This window comes from Polypterus senegalus, chromosome 7, assembly GCF_016835505.1.
Source record: "Polypterus senegalus isolate Bchr_013 chromosome 7, ASM1683550v1, whole genome shotgun sequence".
In the NCBI taxonomy this organism is placed as follows: domain Eukaryota; kingdom Metazoa; phylum Chordata; class Cladistia; order Polypteriformes; family Polypteridae; genus Polypterus; species Polypterus senegalus.
This window is the reverse complement of record NC_053160.1, coordinates 40,459,470-40,471,779: the sequence shown is the minus strand read 5'-3', so window position 1 is coordinate 40,471,779 and position 12,310 is coordinate 40,459,470.

Sequence of the window (12,310 nt, the reverse complement as noted above, 5' to 3'; positions counted from 1 at the left end):
CGAGAATGAGAAAACACCCTTTATTTCTCAGTAAGTAACAAGAATAACGTTCATAAAAGAACTGCTACTGTACATCAATGAAGCAAAGTTTGCAAAGCTTGTATTTTTATCTGGAAGATGCAATTCAGTTTTTCTGCAGTCATGTCCTCGTCCGGAGTGTCACTCTTTCACTGTTCTGAAAAACAACGTGATGGTCCATGCTCTGCTGATGCCAGTGTAACTTCAAGGCCGTCGATCGATGTGTTGTGAGGAGGACTGCTTGCACGTGCTATCAAAAATCATACAGAAGAAGAAGTACTTCCGGTTTCAGACAACAAAAATGCATCTGTTTTGTTGTTTTTGAGCTATTACACTTTCATTATTTGATTCACAAATAAATCCAGAAAAGTACGTGTAATTTTAAGTTTATGACTGCTATTTGTTACCACAGAATTACAAAATACCTTATTTTCCCTCATTTTCTTCTTTAATCAAAAATCAAAATCTGAAAATTCCTTTCATTTGCGTTTTTGCTTCTAAAATGAAATTTCAAATACCAAAAAGTACACGGACCGCGAGACATTGTGCAAAGACAAGACAAAGAAGTAGCAGCAATATTGACGTGTACGTAGTAAGCAATATGAACATTGATGCAATGTATGGTACTGTGCAATCTAGATACATGTAATACAGGGTGGCCCACGAAAAAGTAGCCCGCCTCCCTGGCGAAAAAAGGCGCCCTTCCATAAAGAAAGAAACTTGAAATGCAAAAATCTTTACTCACTCTTTACAGAAAGTGCTGAAAACGATTCTTTGTGGAATGGAATACATGTCGCTCAGCTCGTACTCACACGTTTGCACTACGTCTAAACAGCTCTCGTGATGAGGGTAGTCAATCGGCGGGCCACCCTGTATAATAAATACATAAGAGATATAGATAATACAGCACAGTGTGAGGTAGTACAGAAATGGCAGCGTGACTTATAGTGTATGATAATAGTTAAGACTTGTAAACAATGACAGGTCAGAAGGTTTCACAGCAGAAGGGTATCACTCACGCATTCTTTCACTATTTCTGCATTCATGTAACTCTTAGCGAGGCTTCCATTGCACTCTTTTTGAGTCATTGTCTTAATAATAATTGCTACTTGTAGCTTGAGAAGATGACTTCAAACGTTTCAATTTGACGGCTCTTACCTCAGGGCCATAGGTGATAGTTCTCCTTAAAAAGTGTGCGCTCGTTGTCATAGTGGAGTTTCACATTGCTACTCTTTACAATGGCAATTGTATCCTTAAATTTGTGGTGTTTATTGTCACCTTTTCTTTCTGCTTTTTGAACAAGCCATTTTTACTTTTTTCTGAGTTTTCAACTGTTGTCCGTTTAATGAGAATATTCTCACTGCAGCCTGTGAAGCGACGGAGTTGGATGTTTAAGGTGGAGCCCGCTAAGGCTGTCTAAGGTGACAGATTGAGGTCTCTCTCGCACAGCAGTCATCAAGGTCACACGCAGAGCGATACAGCTTCTGTGACTGAACCAGATGCAAAGGCACAATGAGAGTGCCATAAGAGTGCCTCAAAGACCGAGCGCTTACATAGCGCTAATCGAATTTTTATTTTGTTTGGGTCCAGATCTGGACTGGAGTCTTTCTATTGAATACTGCTAGACAAACAGATCGATGGGTGGTACTTTATTTGTCCAAAGGGGAGATGTCACTTCTACAGAAGCTCAGGAAATATAGCAATATAATAACAAACAACGCCAACTCCCTCAAAGACACACACGGATTCCAGAGAGCAGTCCCAGTGAGGCACTATACAGAAGTACTGCTGTTGGTATGAAGGAGCTCCAGTAGTGTTTGACACAAATCTGCTAAAATAATTTGTAGCTTGAAAGTACCCAGTGTTGTTCTGTCAGAGACAGGATTTGCAGGATGTGTTCATAATGACTCTCAGTTTAGTCTTCACTTACCCCTCAGATTGGCAGATTAAAAGAGTGTCCAATAACTGAGCCTCCCTTCTTCATCAGTTTGCTGATTTGATGGATTTCTCCAGACGTGATGTTACCAGACCAGCACACCACAGAACAGACTGATTAGCGATGTGGCCAATGTTCCCATGTCTGTGCGGTGTTTATATGTTATGACCGCTGCTGCAAGGGGACACGGCCGCTCTTCAGAACAAACAGTATTTCAATGGGAAACAAACACACTCTTACGCCTCCTCTTTGCAGGATCAGCTGCAGGCTTGCCGTGCGACTTACTCCTCATGTGGGGCTTTGAACATTTAAGAGATCGTGCCATGGCCATCCTAAAGTCTCACTTTCCTGTCCTCTCTTCCACCCCAACTCCCTATACTTCTGAGCTGCTGTACTCCCTTGAAGAGGAAGATTTTGTGCTCTTTTGAAGAGGAGTCGGGGCCGAGGTGTCACATTTGACAGCTGTTCCCAATGTGGCCGGACCACTTCTGAAAGGATCTTGAGTTTGTATCTGCCAGAACTGCAATAAAGCATCTGCTTCTTGGAAGCCCTTCTGTGCTCTAATGTGCAACTCTGTGACATGAGCTTGACAATGTTCCCCCATGTCTGTCGGGGCTTTTCTCCCAGACACATCAATGGTAGGTCAACAGGCGAGTCTAAATTGGTGTGGATGTGATGTCTGTATGACCTGGCATGGACGGGCAGGCAGGTGGTGTGTGCCTTGAGCTGCTGGTGTGAAGTGTGTACAGGAGTGAACTGTCATCCCACCCTGGGTTATTGTTGGATAACCCTTGGGTTGTTCTTGTTAAGATACCTCTGGTGACAAATTCTTTGATTCTGATTTAAGTCTTGTGCTTGTACGGGTGTCGAACTCCAAACCTGGAGGGCCGCAGTGGCTGCAGGTTTTCATTCTCACTCTTTCCCTAATCAGTGTTTAGTTTCCACTGCAAATGATCTTATTTTCCCTTCATTTTAATAGCCTTGTTTTTAAAGATTTAGTCCTCTGAATTTATTCTTTTTTTCATTAAATGACAGTCAAACAAAAATGAGATGTGATACGAGGCAACAGATGACCAGCTAAACTGGGATTTCACTTCAATCACTTTCTTAATGAGAAGCTGATTCTTGCTGTTAGTTAAAGCCGTTATTTAATTCCACAGCTCATTCTGCTACAGCAGACATTTTCAAAACTGTTTTCTCTAAGACCACCGTCAAAATGTTTGGGTGACCCTGGAGATCAACCTTACCGAGACCTTCACTTTTCTTTATTCTTTAATGGGCACAGGTGAGCTGGTCACGTGGCAACTTGTTTTGTGTCTCATTATTGTTTGGCTGCTAATTAAAGAAAAAACATCTACAAGACAAGTTAATTAAAACTAAGGCAAAAGAAATTAATTAGCTGCAAAAACGGGGTCACTAATGAAGAAGATGGTTAGAATGAAAACCTGCAGCCACTGCGGCCCTCCAGGCCTGGAGTTCGACACCCTAAGGCTACATGAAATATTCTGCTTACTGATTTTCTCTCGCTATGTTTCTTGTTCTTTGATTTTGGTTCATGGCGTGTGCCCTCCCGGTTACACCATGGCTTGTCATTACAACCTTGATCTGTCATCTGATTTCATCCTACTTTGAGCTCCTTCTGCCTTGTGCTGTCAGTACACAGATGGACATTCTGAGGTGACAATCCAGTAGACACACAACATAATGAATGGATGGGATAAAAGCCCACAAACCTGACTGACACGCATGTTGCATGTCCTCTGTCTGATTTGCTCTTCCTCTTTTCTCATTTTTACAGTCGGATCTTCTCTTCATTTCGCAGGCGCAGATGTACATTCCTGGCCTGACTAACTAAAGTCCTTTGTCTTTCACTGTGGCGGTTCAGCTTCATGCAGTTAGAACAACAGAAAGTGTGCAATTTTGTGAACAGGCCATAAGCTAAAGCAGTCACAGCTGTGGGCTTGATGTTTTGCACATGGCTTTGTAGTCGCTGAGGTGAAAAGAAGGCCTAATGGGTTTGGTGGGGGGGATTGTTACTGCTGCCACAAGATAAGGAAATAGCTGAAATTCCTAGCCAGTGCCTTGTTGGAGACCTTCATACATGATTAGATTTGGAGAGATTAGCGGAAGCCATCATCTCCATCCCAAAGGGCTGGGTAGCTGGGGTTCCTGAAAGCAAAGACATTTCCGTTGGTATGTGCTAAAAGGAAGAAATGGCACATTTTTTAAAAAGTCAGTGCTTTATGTTATCTGCAGGCCAGGGCATCCTGTAGTTACTATACTACATGCCAGAAAGTTGAATCTGATCAGCTTGGGCCTTTCATCTTAACAGTCACAAAAACAGATGCCAGCTCCAATCTGGTTTAATTAACCTGCTTCCTATGGCTGCCATTAGCTGCACTTTTTATATTCCTTCATCCATTCACTTTCTGAACCGTCTTATTCTGATTCAGGGTGACAGGCAGTCAAAGATTGTCTTGGGTGTGGGATTGGAACCAACCCTGGTAGAGATGTCAGTCTTTCACCTTTTAATTTGACATCCCAGACAAAACGAAGGTACGTGATGAACTGAGGGGCAACCATCACCAACAATCCCAGATATTTTCTCCTCCTATCTCCCTCCTGCTTATTAACATAATTGATTCAGTTGGTAGAATAAAATGTTGAACGCAAACAACTAATGGACTTATGTGGGCCTAAACCTTCTGGTAAAAATACATGCCTTAAGTAGTTTTATATTCCAGCCGGACACTAATTTTCTTTTTCTTTTTTAATTTTTTGTAGTTTTCCTCCAATATTTTTCATTTCTTGTTAGTTCTGATGGTGGATTGCTTTTTGCCTCTTTTTCCCTCCATGAGTGAAAGCTATGGAATAATATTCCTGGCATGCAATATTAGCATCAGTTTAAAATGCCATACAAAAGAAGATTGCAATTTAATTTATACCCATAGATCGCATGTGTAGAAAATGCTCGGACCTGACACACACAGGCAGACACAGAATGTCACAAAGCACACACGTTTTATTGTGCAACTCACAATAACACCCCAAACAGCGCACCAACCACCAGCTCAGTCCTTTAGACTCTTCTTCTTCTCTATCACCTCTAACTCCTCCCAGGTAAGCTCTCGTCCACTTCCACCCGACTCCGGCTACCTTGCTGGAGTGAGGTGGCCTCTTTTATACTTTCCCCCTGGATATGCACCAGGTGCTTCCTGATCTTCTCCCAACAGCACTTCCTGGTGTGGCAGAAGTGCTGCATTCCAGGGCTCCATAACTATCTGGGCACCCCCTGGCGGTGACCACGGGCCCCTACTGGGATGGGCTTCCAAGCTCTGCTCCCATGGTACCCAGGGCAGCTGCCTTCTTGTGGCCCAGAAAAGGTATTGCTCCTCTCCCGGTCCCTGCAGGCGACCCGGCTGGGCAGGACCTCCAGCCATCCACCACACATGGAAATAGCAAAACAAACAAATGGGCTTCAGTTAGCAGCTTCTTTGAATGTTCATTGCATTTCCATTCTAGACCACACATTAATCATCCCAAAACTTATTGTAATCAAATGACAACTCAACATCAAACTGTGTGAGCGTCAACAGTTAGGGTAAGAGGCGTTCCCTTCATGCGTGGTCTCCAAACACTAAAGATGGCGAATGGGGAGTTGACAAGAAGGGAGCCGCTGTCTCATTGAACAGGAAGGTTAGGATTAGGTTTTGTAAATGACGACTTTATTCTCTTCTGTACAGGCTGGTTGCTGGAGAGGGCCAGTGTCATGGAAGCTGCAACAGGAGGAGAATTTCCAGATACTACAGTAAGACGCTAAGAACGCATTCAAGAGCGGATGTCCTGAAGAGCTGCAGCATATGATTATGCAGATCATCAACCAGGGGGCCACACATCAACTTTCCACTAAATATGGTTTGTAAATATCTGTGGATGGGGTGACAGTACCAGCTTTGCTAAACTTCTTGACATATTGGTCAGGACTATCAGAAGAACAATGAAACAATACAACGAAAGGCAAACACATTTAACATAGGAGTGAGATCTAAAACATACTTCTTGCCATTTCAGTTAATCACTCCACACTGACAATGCTATGCTTGCTGCCAGAAACACAGAAATGTTTAGAAGTGGAACGCCTCCCACCTCAACTGCTGACGCTGATTGGTTATTAGATTACTTTCTGTTCTGGCAGGATTAAAGCATGGTCTTGAATTGAAATGCAACAAACACCCAAAGCAGCTGCTCTGCGAAAAGCAAGATGTTTGCTTTTCTTTTATTTATTACACACAATCTATGGACATGAATTAAAATGCAATACACTTCTGCGTTGCATTTTAAACTAACATGAAAGATACATACCGATAAAAACGTGCCAAAATGAAATGCCCCACATCTATATGCATTGCATTGCAATATAGTTAACACATTGGGCTGCATTTAATTCTGGCATGAATAATCTTCCATAGAAAGCAAAGAAATATTTAATCTACAGCAGAGTATAGGAAGAGGGCGTCATGGTACAACATGATAGGGAGTCTGCGGCATTGGGGGCTTTTTAAAATAAAAACAGTCCAGCTCAGGCTCTGTGGATGCGCATGGCCATGCAGTCCAGTGGTATTTAATGGACAAATTGGGATGAATCACTCTTGCACATGAGTTCCAGATTCCTTATTGACTCTCCATGGTCATAATTAGGACACTGTGCCCACAGGAGATTACTGGGTAGGCTTGAAAGGGGATCAAGAGACAGAAATAAATCAAGTGGCTAGAAGGGCAGAATTGGGATTGTGAGGGAGCCAGAGGAACAGTACTCCAGGGGTGGATCATCCCCTGTTGAGCACTATGAAGGAGAAGGGAGCAATCGGGTGGGCTCCTAGGGACCCTCTAGATGTTGAGGATAGCTTAGGGAAGGCTGAGGTCTGGCTTAGAGAATCCCGGAAAAAAACAAAAAACAAGAAAAGTCAGCGACAGGGACCACAGCTATTGGCACCTCAGCCCAGCTGCAAGACGTGACAGGTGAGCTGGTGAGACGAAGGATGAAAGACTTGCTAGGCAACTCAATGTCTGTGTGGTTTCATACTTGGGACTTTAACATATTTACTGTTGGCTTTCATCCTTGTCAATGCACTGATTTTATTGAGTATTTATTTGGAAGTTTGCCACACATCATTCAATTTTGGGAAACTGATTGGAGTAACAAGCACCATGCACTGCTTTGCACCTGTTCTTGTCCTCATTCACTTTATTATCCATCTTGGTTTTGTGACTAACAATGGCCTGGGTTTCAAGGAGGTAATGCCAGCTGCAGGCAACCCGGGTATCACTGGGGCCCAGGTAAAGATCACTTAACAGCAAGAATATTGTAAGCTCTTCTCTACTGCTAGAATCCAGTGGCCTGGAGTGTGTGGTCACAGGCAGCTCTCCCGAAGGATCCCAGCTTGGATCATTGTATGAAGATGGTGTTACCTCATGACCACATGTGACAAACCGGGCTGTTTCCACATTACCGGGTCCTTCTTGGACACACCACTATCTGTAATGTAACCAAGGGATGAGCCGAGTAAATGAGGACACTTCCAAAGCAATGGGACAGGTGCAAAATAGTGAACAAGTGCTTTTATTTAAAACAAAGTCAAAAACAAAACAGTGTCCAAGTAAATAGTGCAGTGCAAACAGTTCAATAAACAAATAATCATTTAAAACGGTGCAAAAGTGGAGGTTAAAATCAGTTTAAAGCAACGTATCCACTGCAACCCTTTAAAAAGCGATGTCTCCTCTGCTCACCTCTCATGAGGCCTTGGAGCAGAGAAGACACCCGCCTGACAGACACAGCCATCCATCTGCTACAGGTGCAAGTCCCTGCTGCCCCAAGACTCCCTATCTGGACCTCATTCTAGCCAAGGCTAGGGTCCCTGCAGCCATCCGTGGCTCTGGCAAGGCTCCCCTTCTGAGCCTCACAGACTCCCACTTCGTTCCTGGACTTAATGCGGGAGTGAGTTCCGGGTCAATCCTGCTCCCTTGTCGCCCAGCTGAAGTGGCCTTTTCTTCTCCAGTCCCTGAGCATTGGCCACACATTCCTGTCAAGGGGCTCTCCTCCTGGCTGTCTACCACCTCTCACGCTTGTGCACAGGCTCACTCCTGCTCCTGCCCTTCTCTCTGTCTGTGAACCTCAGTCTCCTTCTATTCTTGTCTTTCCTTTTTCTCCCTTTCTGTCCTGTGCAGGTTTCTCATATACTGATGCTTCTAATGGGGCACACATGTGAACATGTCGCACCTTAAGAGGACTTGATGGGGCACCTGACTGACACTCGCATGTACATTCGCAATCAGCCAGGCAACCCCAGTCATCCCTAGAGTGAAGCGTGTTCACCCACCCACCGGCGCTCAATTGAAGCCTGCACTTTTCGGGACACGATTATTTATTTCAAATCAACCACCTACTGTATTGCTGAGCTGCAGACCTGCTATACCACAACCTAGATGAGCAATGTGGGTGAGAAATGGTGGGGTCAATGTGCAGGAAGGCAGTGCACAAAGAAGATGTGAGAACATGAGATTAGGTTGGCAGTAGAAGTTGGCTAAGAAAACAGAAAACATTTAGGGATCAATATTCCTTGCTTTTCACACTAAAAACTCAGGGCAGTTTTAAAAGACCTGCTAGTTCAGTCTTGAACTTATCCACTCCCAGACAGGTTTGGCTCCATTTCCCTTGGCTTCAGCTTGAATTTTCATTGCTCTCCTGCAGTGTTTCTCTGAAACATTGATGGTTATTATGGTGCAGTGAGAGTACCAACCATGTCGATGACAGCAATGCTAGCAATCAAGGCAAAAGAAATAGTTTTTTTGCTTGGCCAGTAGGATCATTTGTGTGTGCTCTACAGTAAAGCCTGTAAACAGATGAGTGGGTTTTTTTATCAGGTGGGACACAACCATGACAGATCCTAAAGGCAAACAAGTCTCTGTTGCAATGTATTCCCTATCACAACAAACTAATATTGTACAGAATTCAGGCCTTGTTTTCCCACCACTAAAGTACCAGACTGTGTTAAGCTTTGATAAACTTCAAACATCAACTTCCAGCAGTGTCTGTCAACCAGTGTGCCATGACCCAGTGTTGTACTGTGACAGCTAACCAGACCTGCTGTGGAAATAATAGTGTAGCACAACTGGGCCTGAACCTGTGAGGAACAAGCTCCTCAGATAGGTCTCGACAGGACTATCTGGAGAAGCTGGCCTAAAAGCAACTCCACGATTGCTATGTTGCAGACGCAGCACTTCGAGCACATTGGACAAGTCTCCTGGCTGTTAAGAGTCTATCTGTCTTTGTGTGTGGTCACCAGTGAATCCCACATGACCAGTGGATTGTGGGCAAATGAAGAAGTACTAGGCTGTACTTTCAAATTTGGATTTAAAAGGTAAATACTTGTCAAAATGGGCTGTGATATGTGTTCACTGTGTGTTTGATATTCTTCATTTTATGTATTTTATCTACGAGCTCAACACGCCTAATTAACTGATTTCGGTTATGTAACACTTGCATATGTAATAATCAGCATTTTTTGAATCCACTATTTTTCATAAAGACTTTCTTCCTGACTGCTACATATCCTCCTAACCACTGCACTTGACTGCCAAAAATTCTCCAACTAACCTTTTCCACCTATTGGTTGTCCTCTGACTGGTCACTCCCGACTGCTTTAAGCCACTTGGACCCGACCACCCGCTTTAACTTTCTTCTCATGGGATTCCAGTAAGAACTCTTGAGACTACAGTGAACAACAGATGAGGATAGAAGAATGTTTCTATTGTTTTTTTGTTCTTGTGGGAGGAATAAGCAAAAAGTAGACAGCAGACCTATGCCAAATCCCTTCTTTGATGTGTTGGCCTTGACTTAGGAGAAAAAGAAGCACACTGAAAAAATTATCTTATTGAAAAAGAGGGAAAACTGCTTTTTCCATTCATCAGATTTGGAGTTAAGATACAGTGAAGGACATGCTGGGATTGTCTGAGCGGTAAGCTTCCAAAATAAATATTACATTTCAGTAATCTGATGTGTATCTTCCAGTAAATGTTTCCGGCGAGCACATGAATTGCATGCAGATAACAGTCGGCACTTGTAGTTATGTGTGTTTTGTTTCACAAAGCTCTTCCATCTTGGGCAGAGTCAAAGCAATTCAGGCGCACGCTCAGTTCATTCAGAAAGAACAGCTAGGAAAAAGTAAGTGGCGGCACAGGGCAGAAAGCAACATGAACGCTTACCAGGGCGCTCTCACTTTTAACAATAATGGTTGAAGCTAAGCCTCCCTGGAGCTCACCCTAAAATACTGTGTTGTGGTACAAGGCCTTATCAAAGGGGTTTCGTTGTAGGTAATGTGGTGCGATGTGTGTGTATATATTTACACATATATATATTACGGCCAAAACCTGAAGTTTGGCCAGCTTCCGAATTGGCTGGCCATTTCGCATTTTGGCAGACAGGTGTGGCCAAAGTCTGAATTACTAGAAATGACCAGTGTATATGTTACTTTGGCCGGCCATTTTGTGAAGTGGCGAGAACTCCCTGGCCAAAATTTGATGCGCTGTCCGCTCAAGGTACGAAGATACTTAAAAACTTTCAGATGCAGATTCAGAAATGAGATTTCCATTCTGCATGAGAAACTACTCAAGGCGGGTCTTGTTCAGAAAGCGGACGCCACTTGGGACGGCTTTTCCGTCGCCCAAACACTAACCTTAAGGTCATAAAAATTAGTTACCTGATGTTAAGTCACTATTTTAGGGCTAAAATGATAACAGAAATGTGAAACCTACTTGTATACCTAATCTTAATTATTGTGAAACAACCAAGTGGCGTCCACTTTCTGAACAAGAGCCGGCAAGGCTACACTCGATGAAATTGCACTATTAAGTGTGCAACAAATCACCTTTTTTCTTCCAACTTTGGCCGATTGCCCCATGCCATTTCGCAAACTGGCTGGCCAAATCTCGAAATCAAGGGAAACATCAAACATTGGCCATTTCTCGATTTGGCCGGAAACTTACCGCTTTGGTTGATTTTGGCCATAACATATATATAAATAAATTGTATCTAATTAGTTGATAAGCACTACAGTTCCCATGATACTTTTCAACAGGACATACAGGGACTGTTGGAGTGATGGGGGTTGAATTGTTGAGATGTTGGAATGAGTAATAAAATTGTGCATTGCATTCAGTAACCCGTTTGAGTCTTGACTTTATTATTCAAATAAGACCAAGGTGGTATGATAGGTAATGTAGATGTATGTGTCTTTTAAAAACATTTTTATTTTAAACTTACCTGGTTATTTGAAGTGGTGCAATGTATGACGCCCATAAGAGAGGGCTGGGCACCTGCATGAGGTTGCGCTCTGAGAGGCAGAGCGGGTGCAGAAGTTCGGGCGAGCACCAAGCTTCGCGAATGGACAAGTGCGGTAGAAACCGTTGCTGTAGGGAAAAAGAGAACATCAGTTGCAAGCAGTGAAACAGAGATTCTCAGAGTATGTTGTGGATCCAGAGACTGAGTACAGAAAAAAAAAGTTACCAGTAAGAAGCTCAAGAGGATATCTGGATGGCCGGCCATGCAGTGCACGATGTCGAATCTCTTAAAAATGTGCCGGAATGAGGTACAGGGCGTCGCACACATGGTGGCGTGCACTCTCATTGGCAGGAATTGAAGGGAAGTCAGTTGGGATTGGTGGGAGAAATCCTGCGGGTGTTTAAAACCACGTAACAGACGCAACACTTAGAAAGGTCTAACTGAAGCTGTTATCGTGACGCAAATTAAGGCGCCATGTGCCTGCAAGCCTTAGAATTTTGGAGACTAATTTTAATGTTAGGATTAGGCTCCAGAGGGTTATTTTATTAAGATTAGAGAAACAGGTTACTGTTGCTGCCCAGTTTGTGATGTTAAGTTTAGGATTTGGGTAGGGGTAGATTGTCTGATTTTGAACCGTATGTCACAATAATAGAAAAGTACCCGCAATAGGTATGATGCAAGTCACAGAACATCACTTGAGTCAGACAACCCTAAATCGGAGTGTAATCAGACATTCGATGGGCATTACGGGGCTGACCTCATAGCTAGTACAGATTGCAATAACACTGCTGGGCTATGTTACATTTTCTTCATCTTTCGAAATATGCTTTGACGTCTGTGCTGACAGAGTCCCTCTGAATTGCCTGAGGTAGAGGGGTGCTGTGGGGTCGTCGACCTGCATAAAGAAACCTTCTGATTTACTTGATGAAAGACGGTTGTGAAGTACTGATTTACCTGTGATGGCTGGGGGGTGATGATGAATGGGCTGTGAGCTGTTAGAGAGAAGGTGATGCTGTGAT